Source organism: Ahaetulla prasina, chromosome 7 (genome assembly GCF_028640845.1).
Source record: "Ahaetulla prasina isolate Xishuangbanna chromosome 7, ASM2864084v1, whole genome shotgun sequence".
Taxonomy (NCBI): domain Eukaryota; kingdom Metazoa; phylum Chordata; class Lepidosauria; order Squamata; family Colubridae; genus Ahaetulla; species Ahaetulla prasina.
Genome location: NC_080545.1, coordinates 65,033,014 through 65,050,176, shown reverse-complemented (window position 1 = coordinate 65,050,176; position 17,163 = coordinate 65,033,014). Strand labels below are relative to the sequence as shown.

Sequence of the window (17,163 nt, the reverse complement as noted above, 5' to 3'; positions counted from 1 at the left end):
CAACAGCACTGAAAAAAGTGACTTATGACCATTTTTCACAGTTACCACCTTTCCAGAATCCTTATGATCATGTGATCAAACTTCAGATGCTTGGTAACTGGTTCATATTTATGACTGTTGCTATGTTACGTCTTTCTGATAAGCAAAGTCAGTGGGGAAGCCAGATTCACTTAACAACCAGGTTACTAACTTATCAACTGCAGTGATTTACTTAACAACTGAAGCAAGAAAGGTTGTAAATGGGCAAAATTCACTTAACAAATGTCTCACTTAACAACAGAAATGGGACTCATTTGTGATCGTAAGTCGAGGACTATCTGTATAGGGCTTTGTAAGTAATAAATTTAAATTGCACTTGAAAATGGAGTGTGGTGTTAGAGGTATTATTGCAGGATGTAAGCTGTTATTGTTGTTGTTTTGTCACAGCCACCCAGATGTTCAGACTGGATTTGGCATTTTTATCCACCTATTGAGTCCTTCCCACGGACCTGGGATAGGCAGATGTTAATGTTTTATGATGTTAGAGGGGCTACATGGGGACGCCCTTGAAGAACGCCTGTAACATTCAGCTGGTCCAGAGTACAGTTATGTGGACAGTGATAAGCATGCCTTGGAATGCCCATGTAACACCTCTATTTGTGAGCTGTAAAAATTGCCAGTTTGCTTCCAGGTGTGATTCAAGATACCAACCATTTCCTACAAAGCCCTACATGAGATAGGGCCTAGTTACTTGATGGGCCACCTATCTCCCATAATATCTACCTGATCAATCTAACAAATTGGTGGGCTCCATGTTTTCTTCTTTCTTTGACTCAGCACCTGCTCTCTAGAATGAGGTTCTTCCCAAGATTCAAATGGCTCCCATTCCACTGGCATTTTGGAGAACCTTGAAGACTTGGCTTTTTGCCCAGAATTTTGGCTAGAGTGGTTGAAACCCCTTCTGAGTACTGTCGTATGTACACTTTTTTATGCCGGCATTCCGGAAGAACCCAACTCCAATTAAAAACTCTGAGACAGGCATTTTCTCAAAGTTCCAATTTATTAGAGTAGGTATACTGGCACATCTGGGAAAACCCAAATCTGAGAATTCCAGGTTTTCCCTCAGTAAATCAAAATCCCAAATCCAGTCCCTGCACCATCACATGGCCCAATCACCATCCGTCCCAACTTGAGCCATCACTGCAACCACTCCTGCTCCAGATGCAGGAACAGCCTGACCTTGACCAAAAAGAATGCTATTATGTCTAACTACAATCCCCCTACTAAATCCTCCCTCCTAATTTCCCAAGTGCAAGAAGGTGGCAGTATGGAAGCTTCTGGTGTTAATATGGCTTCCAAAGCTGACATTTTAGTTATTGCCTGATTTTTCAATAGTTTTACTTCTTTGTCTTTATTGGTATATAATTATATTTTCTCTTCTTATCTGTGAACAATCCAGTCACTAGATGTTGGGTATATAAATTTAAATAATTGTGAACATCTTTATCATTTCAACTTGCTATCTAGCTGTACTGGATGGAGTGACAGAGTCAAAGCCAAAAAATAACTGGAGAACACTAGATTGAATAATTCTAGGATTTGTTGATTATCATAGATTATCTTACTCCAAACACTGTTTCTCTATAAGAGATAATTGATACTATTTCATAAACCATGGGTTTATTATTTTCTATTATTTTTCTCAACCCAATACATTATATTTCAAGGTTCAAAGAACCTTGCCTTATATTTGTGTAGAACCTATCCTATCCTTGTTTAAGATATGAATAGTCACAATTGGTGGAATTCATACAACATACTAAGTTTTACATTGTGCTCTATAAATTAAGTGGATAGGTTCCTACTACATCATGAACTAAAACCAAAATGAATACAAAGCCTTAGTATGATACAGTTAAGCTCTTTACATCGTAACATCAAATAATTGCATAAAAGGCAATGTTCCTTTCCTAAAATCTAGAAAAAAAACCCAAGCACAGCCATTTGCAACATCACTTTTGCCACAACCTACAAAATTTCACTGAATATGTGGTTGAGGAACATGTTCAGAGGAAGAAATGGTAAACAGAAGAAGGCTTCACAGGAGTCAACGGCTGCAATGAAAAACTAAGCTAATAGATTGTTCTTCAAATCTCTCCAGATAAAGAGGGGACTTGAGGTCACCCACGAAAGCTCCAGACCAGCGGTCACCAACTGGTGGTCTGCGAGAAAATTCTGGTGGTCCGTGGAGAAATCTTCATATTTTTGCCAGTGCACCCTGGTGGAGGAGCTGCAGCGTAAGTGGGCCGAAGCACCAATTGCGATGGCTGGAAGCTGTGGGAGCGAAGCAGTACTTGCATTTGCGCAGCATCAGCATTCCACCGCAGTATATTAGCCCAGCTGGTGGCACAAAGCAGCCCTTGTCTCCTGCTGCTTGGGATTCGGAGCTGTAAATTGTGTCTGGTCCGGGAAGCAGCCGGATTTTGCTCTCTATTGCAGATGCCAGATCGGCCCCCTGCAAGCTCTCATCTCTCCAGGAGCGCTCGCTGAAGCGGCGCGGGAAACTTCAGCCAGGCTCCTTGAGAGATGAGAGCTTGCAGGGGGCCGGTCTGGTGTCCGCAATGGAGACCAAAATCTGGCTACTCCCCTGATCAGACGCCCTTTACAGCTCTGAGTCCCAAGCGGCAGGAGACGAGGGCTGCTTTGCTCCACCAGCTGGGCAAATATACCAAGACGGAATGCTGATGCCGCACAAAATGAAATAGAGAAAAAGAGACAGAATAAAAGAGAGAGAATGAGAAAGAGAATGAGAGAGAGAGAGAGAGACAGAGAGAGAAGCAGAGAGTGAGAGAGAATCAGAATGAGAGAATGAGAGACAGAGAAAGAGAATAAGAGAGAATGAGAGAGAGAGAGAATAAGAGAGAGAGAAAATCAGAGAGTGAGAGAGAGAGAATCAGAGAGAATCAGAATGAGAGAATGAGAAACAGAGAATAAGAGAGAATGAGAGAGAGAATAAGAGAGACAGAGAATGAGAGAGACAGAGAGAGAGCACTGCCTTCTTGGAAGAAGTGCGGGGGCCCCTCAAAAGGGGATGTCTTGCATTAAGTATCAATCCCCCCACCTCAATTTCATGAGGTCAGCACATCAGGCAGCGGTCCTTCCTGGCGCACCTTGTTTCTCCGGAGCACTCTGCCCCCATTCCCACTTCTGCCTGCCTCCTCCTAACCCTAACCCTCCTCCTCTTGGAGTCTCTGGGCTGCTTACTCAGCCGGATGGAAAACTCAAAGGGTGCTTCACCATCCAGCTTGCCTGCTTCCCCGGGGATGTCGCCCAGAGGGGGGCGCTCTCTTTGCAGCTCTTGCTCGAAGCCGCCTGGCACGGAGAATCAGAATCAGAGAGAATCAGAGAGTGTGAGAGAGAGAATAAGAAAGAAAGAGTGGGGGGGGGAGAGAGAAAGAGAGGGGGGAGAGAGAGGGGGGAAAGAAAGAGAGAAAGAATGGGAGAGAGAGAGAGAGAAAGAGTGGGAGAGAGAGAGAGAGAGAGAGAATGAGTGGGAGAGAATGAGTGGGAGAGAGGGGAGAGAGAGAAAGAGAATGAGAAAGAGTGGGAGAGAGAGAGAATGAGTGGGAGAGAGAGGGGAGAAAGAGAGAATGAGAGAAAAAGAGAAAGGGAGAGAGAGAGAGAGATGAGAGAATGAGAGAGAATGAGTGGGAGAGAGAGGGGAGAGGGGGAGAAAGAGAGAGAGGGGGGGAGGGAGAGAGAGAGAAAGAATGAGAGAGAAAGAGATATGAGACAATGAGAGAGAATGAATGGGAGAAAGAGAAAGAGAGGGGGTGAGAATGAGAGAGAAAGAGTGGGGGGGGAGAAAGAGAGAAAGAGAGAAGAGGGACAGTACTTGAAGGACCCCATTCCATCACTGGGAGTCCAGGTACTTCAGCAAGCGGCACGCTGGATTCGTATTAGTGGTCTGCGGGATTTAAAATTATGAACTTAGTGGTCTCTGAGGTCCAAAAGGTTGGGGAACCCTGCTCCAAACAGATGTTTTTTCTAAGGAAACTGCAAGTATAATAGTATGTAAGAAAGAATATGAGCCTAGGAAACACTGCCTAGCAAAAGATTAGATACGAAAAAGCAAAGCCTCCAGTTGAATAATGGGAGGGGCAAGAGGCTGAGAAGAGATATTCTCTAGTTTCTCAGATTCTTAAGGACAAGACAGGAGAACTGTATTTTCAGGCTTGCAAGATTGAGGTCAGCCATACTAAATAAATCAGATAGGAAACACAACTAATTCTGCTTAATTGTACAGAATCTTGAAAATATGATTAGTCTAGGCCCATGATGGCAAACCTATGGCATGCGTGCTAACAAGTGACACGCAGCACCCACTCTGTGGGCACATGAGCTGTCACCTCGGTTCAGCTCCGCCATACATGTGTGCCTCCTGCTGGCCAACTTGTCATTGGATCTCTGCCGCGCATGTGGGGGGCCATGTATGCGGGGGGCCGTGTGCGCAAGTATGGGGTGGGGTGCGTGCAGGGGGCTGTACATGCATGCGTGGGGTGCACGTTGGGTGCCACACATGCATGCAGGGGGGCACATGCATGAAGCCACATGCGCATTGTATTTTGGGGGTTCAGGTGTGTGTGCACTCATTTGCGCACTTGTGCTTTGGGCATTCGGTCTGGAAAAAGTTAGCCATCACTGGTCTAGGCAGTATTTTTCGGGTCCAAGCTCCTAAGAACTTTCTCACATATCATTACTGCAATAGTGATATTCATAAGATTAGAGCTCTGGAAGATAAGAGAATAGCTATCTTGCTCAAACCGCTGGTGGCACCTTTGAAAGGACACTAAGTTTGCATACTTCCTTTCTTAACCATTTTTAAAAATTGCTTGTTAACTGCTTTTCAACTATTAAAAACCTTTAATTGATAAGTTTGACACCACCAGATAAATTTCCCTTTAATCCTTAGGGAAATAAAGTTTTAACTATTCATTTAAAAGCTTTTTTTGAAAAACAATAAAAGGGTGATTAAAACTTTTATTTAAGAAAATTACAAACAGAGAAAGGGACCAGATACAGTTGAAATAAGATTTTGGAATTACTTATACAGAATCCTTTATGTGAGAAAATGCTTATAGTTTGAATTAGTTTTAAAAATTAGATACTAGAAGGAAGTAAAGATTACAATTAAAAAAGAACATATAAAATCATTGCAGAATTAAGAGAATGAGCAAAACATTTTAACACATATTTTAACATGTTTTTGAAAAATGGAGTCAGAGATTAATATTATTAGTGTTAACAGGGACCTCTATCCATATGGAGAAATTGTGTCTACAATTTTTTATGGAAGAGGAACAAGTTTTACTTGATGAAATCAAGACAGAGTTGAAAGTGGATTTACAAATGACAGGTTACAAAAATTACTTGGAAAAAGATGTACACTGGACATACAAAAGAAATTGTATTAGAAGTATTAAAAGAAGTGTTTTAATAAAAGGGTTATACAAACAATAAACCAAGCGAGTGACCTGGTTAATTTTCTTATAATGGATTTACAATGGAGGCTTAAAGTTTTGAAAAATCTTGTGAGAAGAGACAAATAAAAAAAAATAAAAAAAATCATGTTCTACAACGTTTGAAGGAACCAAAGATTAAGATGGTTACAAGTAAAAGAAAAGAACATCTAGTTGGTTTATTTGTTCAAAGCTAACATAGATCTTATTTCTCATTATCCCTAATGGTCTTCTGCTGACACCAGGATTGAAATGATGGTTTATGTATTTGTTTATAAATAAAAGATAGATTATAGAAAGACGAAATAATGTGTTGTATTAGAGGTGATAAATTAATAAAATTGTTTACATTTGTTGTGATCAATGTGAAAAATCACTTCTTTATATATTTCTTTTCTTTCTTGTCTATTTCTATTTTTTTCTTTTTTTCTTTTTTGCTTGTTCTACTCTTTATTCTTCTATCTGTATCTTAGTTTGTATTAATTTTTACTTTTGTATTCATGATTTTTAATAAAATTACTATAAAGCAAAACAAAAGCTTCTCAAGATGTAATAGGATTTCTAGCCATATTCTTCTCCAGTAGATAACTAACAATTTCATCACCTATATAGTTCAGGTGTCTAACAAACGTACACAATTATTTTAACCATAAACAATCCCAAAAGATTCAATTTGGATTCAGTCTCTAAGAAACTAGGCTTTTTATCAACAGAGGGATGAATTCTCAAATCAAGACAGCTCAATTGCTTTTTAGTTTCTTTTAAGTTCAAGTATAAAGTCAATAATCAACATATTTTACAAAAAAGGCAAATGGTCATTTGAATAGTATTTTTCTTCAGTTAAAATCAAATATAAAAAAGAAAAAGAAAAACCTTTGCTCTTTTATTCTGCATTTCCATTATATTACACTGGAGTTTTTAATCTTTTGAAGACTATTAAACACTTGGTATTTATGATAATTCTCCAGTAGGCATAAACTAAATTTGAGTAGAAACATGTTTCAGAAACTGTGCTCTGCCATTTATTATGGAAACCTCAGAATATTGTTTAGTTCCTAGGTATTTGAAAAAAGCACCTCAAGTAATGAAACATTCAGTGAGAATCCTTCTAGGTTAGACAAACAAAATAAGATTTTAATCAAAGCTCTAAGTTAATTAGAGTTTATTGAATTACATCCTGACACTTGAATTAATTTATCCGGATTAAATTAATTTCAAAAGATATTGTTACATTTTTTAAGATTGGACACAATGAACACAGTATGCTACTTCTACTCTCTGGTGGTTTTTCCTTAAAATTAAAAATATTTAAGTTACCTAATATTTGATACATGCTTTTTAATTAAACTGAAATAGGTAACTCAGAGCTTGTTGCCAAGATGAATTATTGTAATGTCACATATCACATTTTAGTTTGGGGGGCAGGATCAAAGGAAGAAAGCATAGTGAAGGATGTGTAATTGTAAATATCAGTTTTAAAGGCTCATGAGTTTGAGGCATAAAAACATTATTCTAGAAGAATGATTTTTAAAAGATGGATTGCAAAGGTCCCTAAAACATAACACAGACATTTTCTTAAAATCAACAATTATTAATAGTCCTTACAAAAATTGTTTAAAATTGCTTAGATCATGCTGCCCATGAAAAGAGTTCAGAAGCTGCAGCTGATCTAGAATGCCACAGTATATTTTTTTTGATGGCTCTGATGCCCATTAACACCACTGCTCTACAGCTGTACTAAGTCCCAACAGACTTTTAGGTGTGATTCAAAGTACTGATTGTTAGCTGTATAGTGCTGGTTGGCAGCAGAGTGGAGGAATGAGTGCCACCTCCTTCTATTGTTTCTGCTTGACCCACCAGATCTAACACAGGGGACATGCTTTGAGTCCCTTCTATTAAACAATGGCATTAACAATGGAGTCAGAAGCTATCTACTCTCTGAGATAGCACCTGCCTTGTAGAACAGCATTCCCTCCAGAGATCAGGATGGCTCTAATCCAATTGTCTTTTTTGTAAGGCTCTGTAGACCTAGCTGTTTCCCCAGATGTTCAGGCCAGGAGGTTAAGCTAGCTCTGTTGTGAATGAGATTTTATGACTGGAAAATGTCATTTACCTGAGGCGCTATGAATTATAGTTTCATAACATAACATAACATAACATCAGAGTTGGAAGGGACCTTGGAGGCCTTCTAGTCCAACCCCCTGCCCAGGCAGGAAACCCTACACCATCTCAGTCAGATGGTTATCCAACATTTTCTTAAAAATTTCCAGTGTTGGAGCATTTACAACTTCTGAAGGCAAGTCGTTCCACTTATTAATTGTTCTGTCAGGAAATTTCTCCTTAGTTCTAAGTTGCTTCTTTCTTTGATCAGTTTCCACCCATTGCTTCTTGTTCTACCCTCAGGTGCTTTGGAGAACAGCCCGACTCCCTCTTCTTTGTGGCAGCCCCTGAGATATTGGAACACAGTTATCATGTCTCCCCTAGTCCTTCTTTTCGTTAAAATAGACATACCCAGTCCCTGCAACCGTTCTTCATATGTTTTAGCCTCCAGTCCCCTAATCATCTTTGTTGCTCTTCTCTGCACTCTTTCTAGAGTCTCAACATCTTTTTTACATCAATTTCAATTGTTATATTTTAATCTTTGTAGGCTATCCAGTCACCATTGTGAAATGGACAGCCATATAAATTATTTAGATTAATATATCTAAATAAATATCTTAATATTTATTTAGATAAATAAGATATTAAATATCTTTATTGCCAATTCTAAGGCTGTTTGCTGTGCTTAGCGTCATTAGTTTGATTTTATATTTAGTCTTAGTTCCATTTTTTTCCACTGTGCTCCTTGATCTTTTTATAATTTTATTAAATATATGAGTACAAGGATAAAAGACTAGTCCAACTAAATAAAATATAAGGGAAAAAAAAAGAGAGGTGCAAAGAGACAGAAAAAAGTAAATAAATAAGAAAAAAAATATAAAAGATTATTCAAACAAATATAAACATTTTCAGTAACTAAATACCTTCTCTAGAATTTCATCTAAAAATCTCTTCTTCCCATATCTCATTCTTTATCAATAAGCATTGAAAATTCTTCCATTTGTTTTGTTTGATGTTCTCGGAATCTGTTATCTTTTCGCTGACATCTTTTAATGTGCAAATTTGAGGTTGGAACCTCCTTCTAAATTCAGAAAACTTTTAGAAGGCTTTCCTTTTTTTTTCTGTATCTGTTTCCATCTTTGATGTTATAATTAGTCCTCTGGTTATGACAGTAATTGGGACTAGGATTGCCATTGCTAAGTGATGTGATCATAAAACATGGTATTAAATGACTGCATTGCTTAGCAATGGTAATCCAAGCATTCTCCAAAGAGAGAGGGGTCATTAAAAGCAAAGATGCGGGAGTGCCAAGTAAGAACTGTGGGGAGGCCCGCAGGAGGGTGGGAAAAACCCTAGGTGGACTGGCTCAGGCCATATATGACTTGGGGGAGGGGGAGACCTTGAAAGGACCAGCACAGGCTTTACACAAGTCGGGAGAAGCTAGGGATGGGTGGGCATAGGCTACATATGAGTAGTGGGAGGATTGCCACAGGCTGCATGCAAAGCTGGCAGGGAAGGTTACAAATGGCAATCGATTGATCACTTTATTGCAGGGTACTGCAATGGCTGGAATTTTGAGACCAGTCAAATGTCCATTTTTTTCAGTGCTGATATAACTTGGAATTTTTGCTGAACAAATGAGCATAAGTTAAGGACTTATATGTATAGTAATATTGCTTCTTCTATTTTCTAAACTGAATTCTATTATCTATTATCTAATCTATTTCAATTCACTGAAACCTAAGAGGAGACAACTTGAGGTTGATTCATCTTTCATCTTTCACTGTGCTGGGCTTTCCCATATTCACGCTTCTTTCATTCCATGTTTCTTCCACTGTAATTCTTTCTTTGCAGCTTTTGGATTTTCATTTCCGCAATGAAAGCATCAACAACTAAATGTCCCAAAGGCTTTAATCTAGCCACTTCATAAACATTACTAATGCTCAGCTCTTCCTAAGTAGCATGTTTAGTGCCATCTGGCCTGAGTGGCACATCATCTGGCTTTATATCGTCAATCATTTTTATTGCCTATCTCTTTAGTTTTCTTGGTAAAAGGTATATTGGTCAAGAACTGTAAATACCACTATCTCCTTCAACTGTGACAGTCTATCTAGTTGAGAGGGGTATTAATTATCGAGCAAAATACCTTCCTCAATGGCAAACGTCACTCTCAACCAAGAGAGAGCTGGAACTAAAGGACATGTAGTAGCTTAAATTCATCCATGTGTTATATCTATATTTTCAAGGTGCAGAGGCATAAATTGAGCCCAAAACACTAAACAACTAAGCAGCCTCCATGACAGGATGGCTACCAAAAACAATGGTAAATGAAGTGGTGGGGTGATAGTGGCAGATATAATGTTGTAGCAATCATTCTTGAATGACTATGTTCTTCTTTCTTTTCTGGGGCCTCTGCCAATGGTCTGGCAACATCAGGGGCCCAAACCTCAACCCTAAATCCCAAATCCTTCATGGGGGATGGTTTCAGATTTAAATCAAACCTGTATTCTACACAAACCATGGCAGCAACTATTGCTTACTGGAAGCAATCCCACCCCCACTTTTTTAACCAGATTAAGCCTTTATGAATTTCACAGTGAACGGCCTTTCCAGACAGCCACAAGAAGGGCTGTTTTTCCAAATGGTCTAACTTCATATATACTACCCCCACTTCTCACCCAGAAGCAATGATTCGTCCAGAACTTTCTTTCAAAATAGCAGAGATAAATGTTAGCCTGACTAGGTGGCTCAGTGGCTAAGACACTTAGCTTGTTGATCAGAAAGGTCAGCAGTTCGAATCCCTAGTACAGGTCTCCTGCGTGAGCAGGGGGTTGGACTAGATGACCTCCAAGATCCCTTCCAACTCGGTTACTGTTTACTTTACTTTAAATGTATGCCATTTTTGGGTAGTCTGCTAACTACTTGTCCTATGCAAAGTTAGATATATATGGTAAAAACCACTGAAATCAAGGAAACTAAGGTGCAACTGTAAACCACCATATCAGTCACTAATTATAGTAAATTATCCAGCATAAAAAAGCCAGCTTGGTCAGTGTTAAGGCAACACGCTAGAAACAGGAAGATTGTGAGTTTCAATCCTGCCTTAGACACGGAACCAGCTGAGTGATCTTGGGTCAGTCACTTTCTCTTAGCTCTTGGAAGAAGGCAATGGCAAACCACTTTTGAAACCTTGTCAAGTAAACTGCTGAGACTTGTCCAGGCAGTCACAAGGAGGTGCATGCGAGCTCACTCATCACACCCACTTATTGAAGAAAGTGCACTCCAAGTCTCATGCCGCAGTATTTTAGTTTAAGAAAAAACATGAAAGGGAGGAACTTGGTGCCAAGGTCCTGATTAATAAATGGATAATTTTCCACAACTACATAGAATCATAGATATTGTACTATCTCCTAGGGAGCTAGGCAAGAACTAAAATACTGACCATTTAAAATTAAAAGGAAGGAAGAAAATGTTGGGACAAACATTATAGCTGTCATTAACGCAGTGGCAACATTACTTGGCAGAAAAGCATTTACTACAATGCTCAGTAACCAACAACCCAGGTAAGCATTGGCAAGACTTGTTCTGTTGAAATCTGCTGCCAATCATTTCAAGGTAAAGGTGAACAAGCTTTCGGCACACCTGGGAATTATATTTTTGAAGGTTTTATTCTTTTAGTTTTATTACATAGCAGTGATATTATCAGATATGATAGAGGCAGAATTTCCTTCTTTCCTTTTTGTTTTGGTGGGTGCTTTCCACCATAAGCCTAACTTACTGAAAGCTTGACATACATACTTTGATCTGCTAAAATCAATTTCATCGCAACTAAATTATTTCCCCACATATATGTCTTAAAAACAAAATAGTCAATGTTTCCTTTTCTTTAACCAACCCAAAATAATTTCCCACCAGATTCCACTTTCCTCTTTTTAAATTGTGCTTCCAATTTTCTCTCATCAGATTTTCCCCAACCAATAACTGTAATTTTTCACAGAGAGCCATTAGCTCCATCTTTGTAAATGGAAATAGTATTGTATTCAAACTTCTTCAATTGCCTTTAGTATTTAAGGGCACAAACCCTGAAGATCCCTATTTTTATATAATAGTCCAGCCCTTGATGACCATATTTATAAGCATGGTATAGTGCAGTGGTCACCAACCTTTCAGACCTTAAGGACCACTAAATTCATAATTTTCAATCCCGTGGACCACTAATATGATCTGCCTAATGACCGACTGGGTGGGCGTGGCTAGATGATCATGTGACTGGGTGGGCATGGCCAACTCGATGCCATTCATGTCAAGGGGTGCCTTGCCAGCCTATACTTACCCCTCCCTTCCCAGCTACTCCTTGCCTACCCACTCAGGCTCCTTAGGGCCCAACGGGTAGCCATCGTTGGAGCTAAGCAGCCACCACGAGAAAGAGTCCATAGTTTGAGGACCCCTGATTTAGTGCAATATAAAAAAATGCAAATAATCTTTCTGCGGACCACCAAAATTTTCTCGTGGACCACCAGTGGTCCACGGACCACCAGTTGGTGACCGCTGATATAGTGGTTAAGATGTTAGAATGGAGAAACTGAGATTGAAGTTAAATCTTAATACAGCAATTTAGTTCACTACTGAACTACATTTGATTTAATTTTTCATAAGGTTCTTGAGAAAAAAAATTATACAGTATTGTAAATGGTTAACATCAGCTGTAACTGTTAGGTCTTCTTCACTGCAGGTACTTGAGGGCCAACAAACGAGGCAGACGCAAAGCAATCCTATAAATACTTTTAATGCCACTTCTTGGAAAGCAACATTTGTTTTTAAATAGTCATATGCTTGTTGATCTTATGTTCTTGACATTTTAAAAAATATCAGGCTTTGCCTGAGATGTGTGCTAGAAAGAAGAAAGGCTGGAATGTTATATGCCACACTGCTTCTACTTGTCCACATCTCAATTCTCAAACGACTTTATTTCAAATGCACTACTGCCAGCATTAAAAATCAAACCACTCACAGAAATTCAATTTCTATTGTGTATTATATATAAAGGAAAATATATTTTCACAGAATATAATCCAACACAGCAAGAAATAACTAAGAGACAAAAGAAACGCAGAGCAATTTTTATGGAAATAAAAAACTGTTTTGAATCTGAGAGAGTGGGGATAAACAAGGAGTTTCTACGTGAAGTGAACAGATGCTAGGAAGGGGGATTTTAGAGATCAGTATGGTAGTGACAGCAATTTGCCCAAGACTGGAATGGAAACAAATGCTACAATTATTCGTTCTGAAGAAGAAAAAATGAAGGCAGTCATAAATGCTGTGAGAAAGTTGAAAAATGATCAGGCTGCATATATACATGGCATAACTTGAAAAGTGTTAAAATGTGGACATGGTTTGCTTATGAAGTGGCTATGTGGTTTCTCACGTGTGAAGATTGCATCTCTGCCTGATGAATAGAAGGATATCGTTATTCTTTCTCTGTATAAGAACGATAACAAGAGCAAATGAAAAAGCTATGAGGGATTAGTTAAACATGCCTGAGAAAATGTTTGGTTCTGACAGAAAGAGTTAACAGTGAGCAAAATTTGGACAGTGCAGTGTGGCTTTATGCCAGAAAGCTGGTGTACTGATTAATTTTTTATTCTTCGGGACATGAAAAAGATGTACAAATATGTGGAAGTTTATTGTACATTTTTTGATTTAGAAAAAGCATGTGACAGAATGAACAAATTTGGACTACAGAATGATGCACATGAATATTAATTGAAAGGTTGATTGAGTTAAAATCAGTATAAGATGGAAGTAAAGCATGCATAAATGGAATGCTGAGCAAAAGGTTCAACATTCAGCAGGAAAAATGACAAGGGTGTGTGATGCTCCCTCTGCTGTTTTATATATATATTATATGAATAAATGCAAATTCATGTAAATTCATTTATGAATAAGAAATACTGCCATTACTGCCGTTCAAGGTGGAGCATAAATGCACATGTATTCTTTGTGTGGAGACAATACCATGTTATGGCTAAGGATTTAAGTTCTTACAGAAAAGTATGATGTTGCAAGGGGAATGGATCTAAAAATTAATGTATCAGAAAATCAAGGCAGCTATGAACAATTACAAGTTATACATAAATGGAAAAAAACTAAAGCAAGTAGATAAATTTGTAAACCTTAGAAGAATGTTTATTACAACATTTTCAGATGTATAAATGCTGGCAGAAAGTGTTTAGTAGCATGTTATCTAATGTAGGGGTCCCCAAACACTGGTCCATGGACTGGCACTGGTCCGCGGCATGCCAGAAACTAGGTTGTGCAAATTAGCAAAGCCCCATCTGCAGGATACAGGTAGCACATGAAACCATCCTCCCTCCACTCCATGGAAAACCTCTCTCCACAGAACCGGCCTGATGCCCAAAAGGTTGGGGGCTGCTGACCTAATGTGAAGAGTGCTATGTGCCAAAAAAGAATATTCATCTAGCTTTTGCCCATTTGTTGGATAAAATGAGTTATGTCAGGGCAAACATAAAAGCCGTGAGTATGGAGTATTTGAGACTAAGATAACTAAGATAAAACTAAGATAAGAATAGAACCAAGAATGAATGGGAACTGAATAAATGTTGAATGCAATGCAAAGTTGAATGAACAGTGTGAAATAAATCTGATTTGGACTATACTATACTATACATGGGAAAGGTTGAAAAGTCTTAGATGAATTGAACTTATGAGAGTATTAGGTCATGTATGAAGTAGCTGAAGTAGGTATACTTTACAAGGAGGGAAAGATAAAGAAATGTACATAGTGAATGATGTTGGTAAAAAATAAATTTAATTATACTTTTTTTCTCTCATAATTTAAATTATTTGGGTTATTAGTTCTTCAAAAATGCAATGATTTCATTAAGTTATATTGTTCTTCTGTATCTTTAAAAGATCCATTGTTAAAGTGTTTTAATCTTAATGTTCTTCAAGTATGATATTCTAATAGAAGCAGCAGTAGTTTAGATTGTTATAACATAGAGGGTTGTCTTTCTATTGTTCCTTATAATTCAGTTCCAAAGACCCTGGAATGTTGCCTAAATTCAATGATACAGAATGCTGTTTGTTAGTAAAACAATTGGACACTGGGATGGAGATTCAGCTTTCTAAAACCAAATTATTATTCGTCCACAAAAAAAAAAAAAGTCTAGGAGTTGCCCCTAATCTTCATTTTGACACTGGATTCATGACTGGAAGCTCTGACAAGATACCTGTTTACCCAATTACAACTCCAGAAAGTTGGTGATATTTTCTGATAGTTATTCATACCCTTGTTATACCGACTGTTTTTCTAAATTTATGGAAGTCGCGAATGGAAAAAATGCATCAAACAATTTACTGAATTATAGAAGGAATAAAGGTTGAACTGAAAGATCTGCCAATTATTACTGATCATATGTTGTTAAACTTTAGAAGCTGACTGCCTTTCCCATTATGAACCTGCTCAGGCATTAAGATCTACAGGAGAGGCCCTTCAAAAACTACCCTTGCTGTTGGAGGCTCCATTATCTGGCATACAAGAGAGTTTTTTCCTGCCTTGTTCCTAGATAGCGGAATACATTTGGCCTTATTCTTGCAGCTTTTATGAAATTTATTTCCTTAAAATTTATATGGCCACCTATTTCATAAAATACAACTCTGGACAGCTCATAATAATAGTAAAACCAAATGCAAGAAAAACGCCTGACCTGCCATCTTCAATCCAGCAATCCATTCAATCCTTAAGCTCCAACCTTATCCTATCCCAGCACTTGGGAACTTTCCAAAAAACTAAGAGTGTAGGTCTGCTGGATACTTTCATATCCCAAATACGAAAACAAATCAAAATTTTAATTGTTAATCAATTTTAATAATTTTAATTTAATATTTAATTTTGCCAAGTTTGTTTTGCTATGATTTCAATGTCTCGGAAGAAGTTTGGATTCACATATTTTATTAATTGGTATAATTAACTTTTAAGGAATCATCACTGATTAGATTCACCCAAGAGACTAAAACATATGGTAGTTTGCACAATTATGGTTAAATTTGATACTTGAATCTAACCAATTTTCACCCTTTACTGTGTTTAAAAATGTCTGACTGAAATTTTGGAATTTTGAAAATTGGTTATATCAGAAGCCTGCTGTTCTCTGAAATTTAATGCCCAGGTGAGCTGTCTTTCCTCAAAGGCCTTTCATTGCCAATCAGAATAAATATCTATAGTGGGCAATGAAACACATGTTTTCAATATCTGACTAACTTAACTTAATAGTGGCTGTGATGACTTCGGTCTTTTTAAATACGTTGTAGGACTCCAACCCCTATCAGCCCCAGCCAGCATGGGATTGATGATCAAATGATCAAAATGAATTGAAGATTGATGATCAAAAATGAATGATCAATGACTTCATCAAAGTCCGATTACTACTACTTCTTTTAAATATTCAAATGTATCGTGCAAAAAAATAGTGAATTGTGTTGAGTTTTTATTTATCGTTTTTGATACTGAGATTTTGATTGGAATTGCAAATTTTGGGTAGTAAGTAATGGTGGAGAATTGGGCCCCAAGCCCCTTTAAGCTCACACCTGGCAAGGAAAGAAAAACAGCAACCCGTGTAAAACTTCCCAGGAGAAAGGCGGCAATTAATTAGCCCCCACTCCAATTTAATGGAGGAGGACCACCGTAATTTTTCCGCAGCCTCCCACGGCTCGCTACTCGGGCGTTTTGCACCCAAGCCAGAGAACTTTTCTCCTCCAAGCGGGGAGAGGGAAGGATCTGCTCTCAAGGGTTAAAGCTGAGCGGCAGAAACCCCGCGTGCGGCTGCCCTTCATTCGCGCTCCGGTGGGAGCTGAAGAATGCGAAAGGAGAGCCCGGGTCGCTCCTTTCCCGCTGGCGGCGTCCCTCCTCCCTTCCCTTCGGTCACACAGCCCTCTTGACTTCAAACCTCTCCGAAGAGAGTCAGCTCCAGTTACAGCCGACGGGTTATTGTTCCTCGTCGTCTTTTGTGTTTCGTTTCCAAGCGCCACCGGGCAGAGTTTCACCTTCTTCGGGGCTTCCCCTTCCTCCCGGGATTCGCCCAGGGCGCCTTCACGCCGAGTTCTCTTCCCGCACTTCCTTTCGCGCGGCATTCACGCCGAAAGTCCTGGGGAGGGACGAGATGAGGGCTCTACCGCTCGCGCGGCTTTTTCCCCCTTTTCTTTTCGCAGCTCCAGAGAGTCTGGGTGGGTGGGTGGGTGAGAAAGCAGCCCCGACGACCGAGTCCCTTCCACCCACCACCTACTCCTCTTTTCGGACATCGCAGCCACGTGAAAAACAAGCAACCCCCGTGTCCCCCACCCCCCGCGAGCCCGTCCCCCCCCCCCCGGCCAAGAGGCGCTGGAGGAAGCAAATTCTGTTTAAAACACGCCTTCCACGAGGAAACGCTTACCTTGAGATGCTTTTTTTTCTATTGCCCCATCCTTAGCTCCTCTATGGGCGTGGGAATATTGAGGGGGGAGGGGGGGGCTCTCTGCTTTTCTATAGATACAATTTCGCCGCACGATA

The 17,163-nt window shown here is 39.1% G+C and overlaps 1 protein-coding gene across 3 annotated transcripts in view; it reads right to left on the bottom strand.

Moving 5' to 3' along the window:
- TCF20 (transcription factor 20) overlaps positions 1–17,163 on the bottom strand; it is a 192,608-nt gene extending 175,445 nt beyond the window's left edge. For 2 of the 3 annotated variants that reach the window (XM_058191633.1, XM_058191635.1), the window contains exon 1: positions 17,048–17,159. The gene's annotated coding sequence lies outside the window, so the exon portion shown is untranslated. Of the gene's footprint in view, positions 1–17,047 lie in introns of all 3 variants that reach the window. The other variant, XM_058191632.1, reaches the window with a different exon arrangement.